Here is a 13,243-nt window from a genome sequence, read left to right on the forward strand (position 1 = left end):
CACGCCAGGGTAAGCCTACAAAAAACACAGCCCTTACTTTGAGTGTTTCTAAAAAACCCTATGGGGAAAATGAATGGTGATAAAATTATTAGAACCATTTCCTTGTTTGACACTAGGTTTTATGACTCATACTGTGGTACTCTATAAAGGGAACTAATGCATGCTCTAGAATGTCAATCAAAAACAAGTAATTCAACAATACCATGGTATAAAATACTATATGTAACAAAAGACAGTCCACAACGGAGGACAATGTCACTATATGTAAGCAACGTCCATAATTCTATAATTGAGCCTCACTCTCCAGTCCAATCACGCAGGTGCAAATCAGTCAATTAAGTTAACATTGACACAAATGGATCCCTAATTGATTAGCTATCGTGGCCAATAAAAATACGCCCAATTCACCTTGAATCAATGGCTAGGTAAGGGAGAACTTTAACTTCCCAGCGTGGTCGCACTTAATCCAAACGGTACTATAATGTTTGATTAACCAAATAGGGACACTAATGTAGCTAATGAAAACAATTAATTGGATCGAAGATTGCATTTTAAGTACAGATAGTTAGCCAACTGGCAAACAAGAGGCACGTGCTCTACTACTCCATAACGAGACATTTGACAAAAATCACATCCATTCCTGGGTCAAGGATTCAAAGTTGGCGATAGCCGTCTTTCAAACATGCAACAAACTTCTCAAACAAATCAACTTGTTTGCAATCTCACAAATTAACGTTTTAATATATCGTTATCAAATACATGGTTTCAATTGAATGATTTATTGGAAGGTCAACGTTAGCTGGCTAACTGGCCCACTTCACGTTTGATCCTTCGCTACTAGCTAACGTTAGCTTGTTCGCAGTCCGCGGCTAAATCTGGTTTATTCCAAACTATTTTGCGGCAGTTCTGCAGGGTGTTGTGCTGACTTACCTGCCTCAATCTCCGTATACGCTGGTGTTTATCTTCTGTATTTATTCAATTTCAATGCAATCTGTCGTTGGTTAAAGTTAGACGCTTAATTTCCATGCATAAATGGGCTAATTCGGATGTAAATATTTAACAGTAAAGCCCGTAAATTGGGCGGCCAGTGCCAGCTAGTTCGGGTGCCTTGGTTTTCTGTTCTGCCGCTCCATGAATCAATCTCTTCCACACGCTATGGATAAGGTGGTCTGGCGCTGCAGTCTGACACAAGCCAGGGAGAACATGGTTGTTGGCTAATGTTGACAAACAAGCCTGCGAGTAAAAAAATCACACTATTCAAGCTAGCGAGATTAGCAATGTTGGCTAATTCAAAGCCAGTTTTAAAATAATGTCGCTGTTTTCAGCTATACATTACTCCGTATCGCCTTCAAAAATTAAGTTATTACGAAATCCAATTAGCTGTTTTGAAATTGTCATTCACGTTTTACTCATATTTGACTCTTTATGTCGCGTAGGTGTCTCCCCTCCGCCATTTTCAACATGTCGCTACACAAACAAACAATGGTAGCTCGTGCACGCACAATGACAGCAAATAGGCTCGTTCCCGAGGAGAGGGCAAGGAAGCAATCTGCACTTGAAATGTCACCATAGAGATGTAAAATCCTCTTAGAGGTTTTTGTTATGAATGTTTTTTTTGTGTGTTTTTTTTAACAAGCATCTGTGTTGTACCTCGGTGATGAAGTTCACATAGTGGGATAACTCTAATTTGGCAATGAAGTCCGTTTGCACAGCTCAGTTTATTTCGTACACATTGTACTTTACATACACATTGTCATGTCAGAAATATGTTCAAGACAATACCTATTGTTTTTAGAGAGAGACTGAACACTTGTTATTGTTTTTCGCTTCGAACGCCACTAGGTGGCAGATTAGACATAGCAAGGATGGGGAGTCTTCGACGTAGTTTTTCTGCGACAGCACATATTGTTACGCATGCATGGGATTCGTGATGGCAGAACAGGATTCTGAGTACGTATTTGTTTTCATGTCGATCTAAATGCATCCTTTGCTAAATTAATAATATTCATACATTCTCTAGTTTAAATGTAACAGTCCAATAGAAGTCCGTCAAGCCGTGTATGTGTATGATTTGTCTGAAAGATAAGCAATACAGAGCGCGAGATAAATGGGTCAGTTACACATGATAGTCCCATCAGCCGGAACTATGCAAACATAATGACATTTTACGGGTTCGACACGGGTAATACGACACAATCTGCAAACAAATAATTGTGCAATGTGATCAGCATGGCATGAAACTAGTAACTTTATTTTCGTTTGCTTTCAAATACTGGCTAGCTTGCCTCATTTCACTCAATCAGATCCGAATGTCATGCATTTTTTTGTCACAGCTGGATAGGGGAATAATCTTGTCAATATACCCATTTCTATGTTTGCAAACATTGTCGCACGAGGGCGATGCGCACAAATTGGTGACTGAACAAGGGGGAGTTTCTTATGTGTGCATTTAACACTACTTTTGGATTTTAATGTTCGCATGAATGTCACGCTTAATGTGTTTGTCATCGCAAATCAACTGCGTTATACTTAAAACACTTCAACCAGTAAAATGGCTCTTTGGCTAGCTTTAGCTACAGCCTATATCAGTGAGCGTTAGTAATCTAGCCAACTGCTGAATATACCACAACCAAATGCAATCTTTGCGACTGTTCAATCAATAATCAAAACATAATTATTAGCGTATAAGTAATAACGTAAATATAGGCTGTTGAATTGGCGCAGATGGCGACGTCTTTCTTACTGCCACCAAGAGTCGCTCGCATCTGTGCATGACGTCAGTGTTATGTACTGGGAAGTAGTCTGTAGTTCAGTGTGCTTTGTCATTTTTGTCTCACCATTGTATAATCTGTATATAAGTGTTGAGATGTCTTTTTATGTTGTCTTGTGCATTTATTTTGTTCGTTATTATCTTATAATTTCTTATTGTTGCATTGTCGAGAAGGAACCAGAAAGTGTGCATTTCGTTGGACGTGTATACCATGTGTATCCTGTACATACGATCAATCAAACCTGAAACGTGTTTAGAGCGAAGAGGGTGATACAGTTGGTTCCTGAGAACCTTCTGAAGAAGAGGAAGGCCTATCAAGCCATCAAAGCCACAAAACCGTGCACTTCTAGAGAAGGGAAAGGTAGTTAGCTGTGGTCAGTTTTACCATAGTGGTCTTCCAGTCATTTACCATAAACGTTTTGATGAATTTGTTGGACATCAACAAGTGTAGATTGTGTTCATCCAGGTATCCAAAGGCAAACCCTTGAAGTTCAAGCGCTTGGAGGACTTCCTGAAGGATAGCCATAGAAAGCATCGCGATGAGACCCGTGTCAGGAGAGCAGCTCACAGACCAGCTCCAGCCCTGCCCCCTGCAAAGAACAGACTGGCCTTCGCTGTCCGCATCAGAGAGTGAGTGACTGAAATCTGTAGCTACATGATCAGCTCATAGACCAGCTCCAGCCCTGCCCTCTGCAAAGAACAGACTGGCCTTTGCTGTCCGCATCAGAGAGTGAGTGACTGAAATCTGTAGCTACATGATCTGATTGCAATGGTGGCGCAAATAAAGCTGTTGGCAGCCCTTTTTGAGCTAATCTTTTATTCAGATCCCCATTAGCTGTTGAAGCAGTATCTATTCTTCCTGGGGTCCACACAATACAGAACATGAGAAAACTATTGTACAAGAACACCACAACCAAAGAACACGACTGCTTCAAAAAAAATAACCAGACTAAGAACAAATTAAAATAAACACTATTCTCAAACCATTTTAAGTGCTTTGATATGTAGACACTTTAGGCTGTTGCAGCTGAAGAATAGAGCTGAAACTTTTGTGTTCACACACCTATTGTGTATACTCACAATGGAGTAGTGACTATGCACAATCATCTGGAATTACACATTCACCAGTTCCTCTTTAGTGGTCTGGCTGAATATCGAGGTAATATTTTCATATTTTCTCTCTGTGCAGGATTGAAAGAGTCCCGGAGTTCAGAAGGTGGTTCAGATGTTACGACTAAGAAAGATCTTCAGTGGTGCCTTTGTCAAAATGAACAAGACCTCTATGGCCATGTTGAAAATGGTTGAGCCTTATGTGGCATTGGGGTAAGTAAGAGGGGAGGGTCTGACTTGAGAATGAAAAGCTTAGCAACTTGATGTCATGAGGTGACTCCACTTTGATGTATCTGCTATCATTTCTTATAACCGACAATAACTTTTGAACACCAGATCGGCAGTTACTTACATCAATTCCGCCTTCAACTTCGATTATCTGTTCAGTCACTTGATAATAAGATGGATGACCTCCGATCGCGGATTTGCTATTAAAGGGACTGCAATACTCTCTGCTGTTCTGAAACATGACTTTTGGACAAGATACCCCCCCATGCAATGTTCCCTCTAATATTTTTAGTCACTGAGAATTTCAGGTCTGCTGAGGGCAAACTTGTGAACCTTGTGAAATTTCTGGTGCGCGCTTACTGTGAACAGTGAGGCTGAACCCAATTTAATTTACCATTTTAAGTGGCCAAGTAGTGTGGGCCTATCAGAGCGGCCTACCATAAAAAAAAAATTACAAAAAAAACAATGGAGAAAATGCATCCCATAACATCTTAACATGTAAATAGCTGTTTTATCGTTCCGCCTATACTAGTAGCCAATGTGTGGTGTTCAATGTAGGCCTACGTTCCGTGAGACTTTTGGGAGAAAGAAACTTGACATTAACCTGTTTATCCACTTGTCCTTTAGATAAGGTGACTAAACATGTTGTTGTGGTGTTTGATGCAAGAAACTAGGAACAGGAACAATAAACAAAGTTCCTTATTCCCCATACCATTATTCCAGACAATGAGACATATTATGCTACACTCTGCCTATTGGCGACTTCACTTATTCAAGCCTGTCTCAAATAACAACATTGCCCCATTGTAAGACATAAAAAGCTCGACCTGACTCTTTTCAAAGATGGCTAGAAATATACATGTTTAGTGCCCTTATTGGAAGCAATCACTCCCACATTGCTGACTATAAATGAGCTATGGCCTTGCCTAATAACTCACTATCTAGCAAAGAATATGAACAAAAGTGCACACGTGGCTACATGCAGCTCTTTCTTTGATTGCAAAACAAGCACATAATAATTGACGCCGCTTATGTTGTAAAACAGTTCAAAGTGAATGGCATAAATCCATGTGTGACTCACCAGCTGGATTCGGTCTTGTAGCAACATTTTGAATTTCTTTTTGATTTCTTTTTTACATTGGCTACAAGTAGAGACTCTGAGCTACAAAATGGTATATCATACACCGCATTTGAGGAAACAATGGGAAAGTAATTATGCTTTAAGTCTTTCACTGTTTTGGTACTACTATTGGAGTGCCCTTTGTCTACACCCATTCAACATTGTTCTCACCCTCTTATGCCTTAGCCACACCCATCTCTTTAAGAGTTGATCTGAGCATTCTGTACTAACTTGCCAGCTACTTCCAGACCTTTTAAGAGAGAGAAAGAGAACAGCTCACTGAACATTACTCACACTAGCATAGCTGGTTAGGCTGTTATGTAATCCAGAGCGTTGGTGACAGATTGTCCTTTTGTAAATGCAGAGCGTTTCGCCTACAGAGCGCACACTGGACGCTCTGGCCAATAAGTAAGGTTGATCCAAAAACTCTGACCTCACAACGACAGTCAAGCACCCAAGCTAACTGGCTAACATTGGCTAGCTACTTCCAGACACATAATGAGAGAACACCCTACTCTGACCATTTTATTCAGCCTAGCAGAGCTGGCTATCCAGAGCGTTGGTGACTAACTGTGCTGCTGGCAACAATTGAATTGCGCTTTGTTGCCAATGTTTACTGACACGGACATATTCAACAGGTATTGAGTGTTCAAAAATGAATCAGTTATTCTGCGCTCTGGCACACTAAGACGAGTATTTTGTTAAATGTAGCTAGATAACATTTTTTACCTTCTAACGGCTCTCCTGTGAAGTTGTGACTTGCGACATACGCCTAGTTTCCTGAATCGGGTCACATAGACCAATGGTCTATTTGCATATAGGCTTACTGCAGCTTAGATTGGTTATGGGGCACTGTTCTGTGTAGGGTACGGGTCAGTTGCAATAGAATCCTACTCTGATGCGCTCTGCCACAAAAATCTCTTGCATAGCTCGTTTTTGTTTTGGTATGTTGCATTGAAAGTGGATATTGCGTTAATTTGATCACACTTCCCACGGTAAAGGGAAAAGTTAATGGTGTTAACTAACATGAGAAAACTAAAGGAAGTTGAGTGGAGTTCAATCTTGTGCTTCTCTGAACGGGCTGATTTTTCTTCTGCCCAGCAGTCCCCGTGGAGCTGTGCTCCCACGCGCAGCTTGGAGGAAACATTGCCCCAATGGCGATCCAGCTTGATGGCTTCTCCATTCACTAAGCGGACTGTCAAGGAAATGGGGAGGAGTTTGTCTCATCAACAACAAATGGTTTTCTGACTCGAGCACTGTGGAAGTCTCAAACCATTGTTCACCTGATGATCAAATGCCGACCCTTGTACCTCCCGAGGGAGTTTTCAGCTGTTAGCATGACTGTTGTATACATTCAACCTCAGAACAAACAAATAACAAATTATAAACAAGCAGGAAAACTTGCACCCGGAGGCTGCTTTTCTTGTTGCCGGCGATATTAATTCTGCGTCGTTAAGACACGTGATGCCCAACTTCCAACACTTCTCCTTCACCACTAGGGGCGATAAAGTCCTAGACCACTGTTACTCTACCCACAAGCAGGCATACAACACCCTCCCTCATCCCCATTCTGCAAATCAGATCAAGTTTAGCAGAAGCTCAAACAGGAAGTATCTGTGACTTGTTCTGTTGAGAAATGATAATCGTAATCAGAGATTATGCTACAGGACTGCTTTGCTAGCGCTGATTGGAATATGTTACGAGACTCAACGAGCTCACCACCTCAGTCACCGGCTTCATTATGAAATGCATCGGCGATGTCCCTACAGTGATGGTTCATTGCTTCCCCAATCAAAAACCCTGGGTTAACACTGAGGTTGGCGCTAAGCTAAAGGACAGGGCTACCGCGCACAGGGCAGCCAGCCTTGAGGCTATGGCTGAGGACGGGATCAAGTACATGAAGTCCCACTAAGACCTCCGCAGAGTCATCAAATGAGCAAAAGGACAATGTAGGAATAAGGTGGAATCATATTCCAGACTCCGACTCCAGCATGTGGCAGGGGCTACAGTCGATTACAGATTACAAAGGAAGATCCTGCCATCGTTTTCCCAATGATGCCGCTCTACCAGAAGAACTCAACAACAATAACAACAGCATACTGTGCTGTGCGTGAGGGCCTCCACCGACTCAGAGGACTGGGCGATTTCGCTCTCCTAGGCTGAAGTGAGTAAGGTCTTAATCAGGTCAACACTCGCGGGGCCGGACATCATTCCAAGATGCGTTCTCAGAGCATGCGCAGAACAGCTGGCAGGCATCTTAACATTTTCGACCTCCTTGTCCCAGTCTGTAATCCCCACGTTTTAAATTGACCACCATCCATCATTCCTGTTCCTATTAACTCTAAGGCGTCATGCTACAATGACTACCACCCTGTAGCACTCACATCTACAATCATGAAGTGCTTAGAAAGGCTGGTTATGGCACACCCACAACACCAAGTTTACTGACGACACGACGCTGGTAGGCTTGATCACAGCGACAATGATATATCCTACAGGGAAGAGGTCAGTGACCTGGCAGTGTGGTGCCTGGACAACAACCTCTCCCTCAACGTCAGTAAGACCAAGGCGCAGATCGTGGACTGCAGTGGAGCGGGTCAATAGCTTCAAGTTCCTCTGTGTCCAAATCACTAAGGTCTTAAAATGGTCCACGCACAGTCGAAGGCGCAACAGCGGTGTGAAAGGACAATCGTTAGACTCCAGTCACCAAAGCCATAGACTGTTCTCTCTGCTTCCCCGCGGTACCAGTGCATCAAGTCTGATGTCACCCGGGTCCTGAACAGCTTCTATCCCAAGGCCATAAGACTGCTAAATATTAAACAAAATGGCTACATGGACTGAGTTTACCCTTGTACACTATGTGAACAAAAGTATGTGGACACCTGCTCTAACATCTTATTCCAAAATCATGGGCATTAATATGTTGCTTTGTTGCTATAACAGCCTCCACTCTTCTGGAAATGCTTTCCACTAGATGTTGGAACATTGCTGCGGGGACTTGCCTCCATTCAGCCACGAGCATTAGTGAGGTCATGCACTGATGTTGGGCGACTAGGCCTGGCTCGCAGTCGGTGTTCCAATTCATCCCAAAGGTGTTCTATGGGGTTGAGGTCAGGGCTCTGTGCAGGCCAGTCAAGTTCTTCCACACCAATCTCCAGAAATCATTTCTGTGTGGACTTCACTTTGTACTTGGGAATTGTCATGCTGAAACAAGAAAGAGCCTTCCCCAAACTGTTGCCACAAAGTTGGAAGTACAGATTTGTCAAGAATGTCATTGTATGCTGTAGTGTTAAGATTTCCCTTCACTGGAACTAAGGGCCGAGCCCGACCATGAAAAACGGCCCCATACCATTATTCTTCCTTCACCAAAGCTTTACAGTTGGCACTATGCATTTGGGCAGGTTGCGTTTGCATGGCATCCATCAAACCCAGATTCATCTGTCGGACTGCCAGATGTTGAAGCGTGATTCATCACTCCAGATAACGCATTTCCACTGCTCCAGGGTCCAGTGGCGGCAAGCTTTACACCACTCTAGCCGAAGCTTGGCATTGTGCATGGTGAACTTAGGCTTGTGTGCGGCTGCTCGGCCATGGAAACCCATTTCATGAAGCTCCCAACAAACAGTTATTGTGCTGACGTTACTTCCAGGGGCCGTTTGGAACTTGGTTGTGAGTGTTGCAACCAAGGACCGACCATTTTTGACACGCTACGAGCTTCAGCACTCGGCAGTCCCTTTCTGTGAACTTGTTTCCTACCACTTTGCAGCTGAGCTGTTTTTGCTCCTAGACGTTTCCACTTCACAATAACACTGATTACATTTGAACCAGGACAGATTTGTTGAAAAGGTGGCTCTCAATGATGTTGCCACGTTGAAAGTCTGCCAGTGTTTGTCTATGGAGATTGCATGGCTGTATGCTTGATTTTATGCACCTGTTGGCAATGGGTGTGGCTGAAATAGCAGAATCCACTAATTTGAAGGCGTTTCCACATACTTTTGTATATAGTGCATTTTATTTTTGCACTGTCTATGCACACTCATGCACAGTCATTTACTGACACACATAACATGCATACACATTGATACTGACCCTATACTCATGCGCACACATTCACATACAAATATGTACACTGTTGCTACTCTATCATATATCCAGAGGCCTAGTCACCTTACCAATATACCTTTCTACCCCTATCACTCTAATATCCCTGCACCTGATAAATATGGTATTAGAACTGACCCTGTATATGGTTTACTTTCTCATGTCCTGTTTGTATTTCTTGTGTTTTGTTCTACCTTATTTTCACAGAACAAAAATATAAACCATGTAAAGTATTGGTCCCATGTTTCATTATCTGAAATAAAACATCCCAGAAATGTTCCATTTGCAAAAAAAAGCTTATTTCCCTCAAATGTACACATTTGTTTTCATCCCTGTTAAGGAGCATTTTTCCTGACGACAGGTGTGGCATATCAAGAAGCTGATTTAAACGGCATGATCATTACACAGGTGCACCTTGTGCTGGGGACAAAAGGCCACTGTAAAATGTGCCGTTTTGTTACGCAACAAAATGCCACAGATGTCTGAAGTTATGAGGGAGCGTGCAATTGGCATACTCGCTGCAGGAATGTCCACCAGAGCTGTTGCCAAAATGTCATGTTCCCTTCTCTATCATAAGCTGCCTACGTCATTTTAGAGAATTTGGCAGCGCGTCCAACCGTCATCACAACTGCAGACCACGTGTAACCACGCCAGCCCAGGATCTCTACATCTGGATTCATAACCTGCAGGATTGTCTGAGACCAGCCACCTAGACAGCTGATGAAACTGTGGGTTTCTGCAGAAATTGTCTCAGGGAAGTTGATCTGCGTACTCGTCGTCCTCATCAGGCTTTTGACCTGGCTGCAGTTTGGCGTCGTAACCGACTTCAGTGGGCAAATGCTCACCTTCGATGGCCACTGGCAGACTGAAGAAATGTGCTCTTCGTGGATGAATCCCGGTTTCTACTGTACCGGGCACATGGCAGATAACGTGTATGGCGTTGTGGGCAAGCAGTTTGCTGATGTCAATGTATTGAACAGAGTGCCCCATAATGTGGTTATGGCATACGCTACGGAGAACTAACAAAATTGCATTTTATCAATGGCACAGCGATACCGTGACAAAATCCGGTGGCCCTTTGTCCTGCAGTTCATCCACCGCCATCACCTCATGTTTCAGCATAATGCACAGCCCCATTTCGCAAGGATCTTTACACAATTCCTGGAAGCTGAATGTCCCAATTCTTCCATGACCTGTATACTCACCAGACATGTTACCCATTGAGCATGTCCGAGATGCTCTGGATTGACGTACGACAGCGTGTTCCAGTTCCCGGCAATATTCAGAGACTTCGCACAGCCATCGAAGAGAAGTGGGTCAACATTCCACAGGCCACAATCAAGTCTGATCAACTCTGAGAAGGTGTCTCTCTGCATAAGGAAAATGGTCACACCACGCCCCTTTTTTATTTATTTCTATGGATCTGTGACTATCTAATCCCAGTAATATGACATCCATAGATTGGGGACCTAATTGACTGATTTCCGTATGAACTGTAACTCAGTAAAATCTTAAATGTTGCATGTTATATTTTTGTTTGGTAATACTGCATTGTTGGGTTTAGAGCTTGCAATGAAGACATTTCACTTAACTTGTAGAACCAGCTAATTTGACAATTGTATTGTACTAACGATGGTGAATTATTCACACTAAACAGGTTTCCCAACTTGAAGTCTGTTTGTGAGCTGATGTTGAGGAGAGGACTGGCAAGTGAAAGGTTGCTCTCACAGACAACACACTCATTGAGCAGCATATGGGTAAGGATCCATTTATAGTATGTATTTTTCGTCAATATGATGTAACAAGTCTTGATACAATTTGTATGTGCATGTCAACTTTAGCAATCAAAATGTTGCATCACGCTCAGATCATACAGAAAATATGAAATGGTGGTTTTCCGACAGTGATTTTCATTGAGATACGTGTACAATGTTTCTATCTCCTCTCAGGCAAATACGGCATAATCTGTCTAGAGGACCTGATCCATGAGATCTACTCTGTGGGGATGAGCTTCCGTGTGGTCAGCAACTTCATATGGCCGTTCAAGCTGTCTGTAGCTCGTCACACTGCCAGGGACAAGGCAGGTCTTTTGAAGAACATTGGCAACCCAGGGCTCAGTGGGATGGACGGTAACTCAATCATCAGGCAGCTAAGCTGAGGCTGCACGACAGACACTTTCACGTCATACTTTTTCCTACAGCCAGTGATTAACTTTTTTTGTTGTTTTTTTTTTCTTATTTTTTTTCATAGCCTACTCATTGGTGGCTCTGTAAGTAATTTCCTTCATGTCTGCAAGATTATGAATTGCCCAGTGTGGCATGAGAATGTATATATTTTTTTTGATCCCTTCCAGATTAATAAGGATTCAATTCATCTTTGTCTTACCACCACTGGGACCCAGCTGGCAGAGATCATACTGGACCTGATCAGAATTTTACACATGGAAAGACTGCCCCTCTCTGGACTACGTTGTGATTAGACAGCAGTTTGTCTCTCCGTTTTGTTGAACAGTCGGTAATCTCATGTTACCACCTCTGCAGAGGCTCCGTATGTAGGAGATTCTAATAGCTTTATCACTACTCACTTTTACCCCCCAGGATGTTGAGGGGATGTAATTATGCTTACTATGTTTGTGAGATGAATGTTTCTCAATAAACTGAAACGATTTTGTACTTGGGTGCAGACAATGTTGCCTTTTTTTAATGCTTTAATTCTTGCAATTTCTTCCTCAAAAGGTTCACCTGCCACTGGCTGCTCATTGTGTCAATCAATTTAGGGAGATGTGACTCGTCCAGCCCAGTGGGGGGGGGGGGGGAGATCTGGGGAAACTGCATCCCAGGGTGCTGCAATGCAGGGACACGTGCTACTTGTGCCTGCAACATTTGATTTGTCTATGTATGCATTTTTTTATTTCGGTACATGAATGGTTGACAATGTAAGACAATGACATGATATGCATGTTAAAATTTATAGTAGAGCATGACAGTAAGTATATATTGAGGGACTTAAAAGGGGGTACAAATCTGTCTCGCTGCTCGGCGTCATATCAGGGTGGTCTGGTCCAATATTTTCATGAAAAAAAAAATCACATTGCCTTGCCTTTTGAGAAATACGTGTTTTAATGACACCACACTGAAGATGTAGATGATAAAGCCCTAACCAACCACAATGTGTCTGTATTGATGTACGGTCCTGATGCTGGAGTAAGAGAAAAAAAAGATACCTGGATTCGGCAGTATTGGATGTTTTGAAATGTTAAGATAAATAGGCTATGTAGATCAAACATGCCTTTCTGACATGTATACTTAAACATATAAATGCAGCATGCAACAATTTCAAAGAGTTAGTTCAAATAAGAAAATAAGTCATTAGAAATAAATTAGGCATCTGCTTTGCATGGGGTTGATCAGGTTGTTGATTGTGGCCTGTAGAATGTTCTCAATCCTCTTCAATGGCTATGCGAAGTCGCTGGATATTGGCAGGAACTGGAACACACTGTCGTACATTGATCCAGAGCATCCTAAACATGTTCAATAGGTGACATCTGATGGCCATTGAACATTTTCAACTTCCAGGAATTGTGTCATGCTGAAACAAGGATGGCGGTGGATGAATGGCACGACAATGAACATCAGGATCACGTCACGGTAACTCTGTGCGTTCAAATTGCCATCGATAAAATGCAATTGTGTTGGGTTTCCCTAACCCCACCACCAAATGAACAAACCGCTCGCCCACACAATGCCATATGTGGTCTGCTGGTGAGGCCGGTTCGACGTACCAAAAAATTCTCTAAAACAACGTTGGAGGTGACATATGGTTGAAAAATTAACATTCAATTCTCTGGCAACATTTCTGGTGGATATTTCTGCAGTCAGCATGCCAATTGCACACTCCCTCAACTGGAGACATCT

At 42.6% G+C, this 13,243-nt stretch overlaps 1 protein-coding gene and 1 pseudogene across 5 annotated transcripts in view; one reads left to right on the forward strand and one right to left on the reverse strand.

Moving 5' to 3' along the window:
- Positions 1-5,333, reverse strand: part of LOC135557638 (nuclear receptor coactivator 1-like) — a 96,862-nt gene extending 91,529 nt beyond the window's left edge. For 3 of the 5 annotated variants that reach the window (XM_064991108.1, XM_064991110.1, XM_064991106.1), the window contains exon 1: positions 931-1,466. The gene's annotated coding sequence lies outside the window, so the exon portion shown is untranslated. Of the gene's footprint in view, positions 1-930; positions 1,467-5,189 lie in introns of those variants that run through there. The other 2 variants (XM_064991109.1, XM_064991107.1) reach the window with 1 other exon arrangement.
- On the forward strand, positions 1,931-12,001 carry LOC135557640 (ribosomal protein uL30-like; annotated as a pseudogene).
- The last annotated feature ends 1,242 nt before the right edge of the window (positions 12,002-13,243 follow it).

Source organism: Oncorhynchus masou, chromosome 16 (genome assembly GCF_036934945.1).
Source record: "Oncorhynchus masou masou isolate Uvic2021 chromosome 16, UVic_Omas_1.1, whole genome shotgun sequence".
NCBI lineage: Eukaryota > Metazoa > Chordata > Actinopteri > Salmoniformes > Salmonidae > Oncorhynchus > Oncorhynchus masou.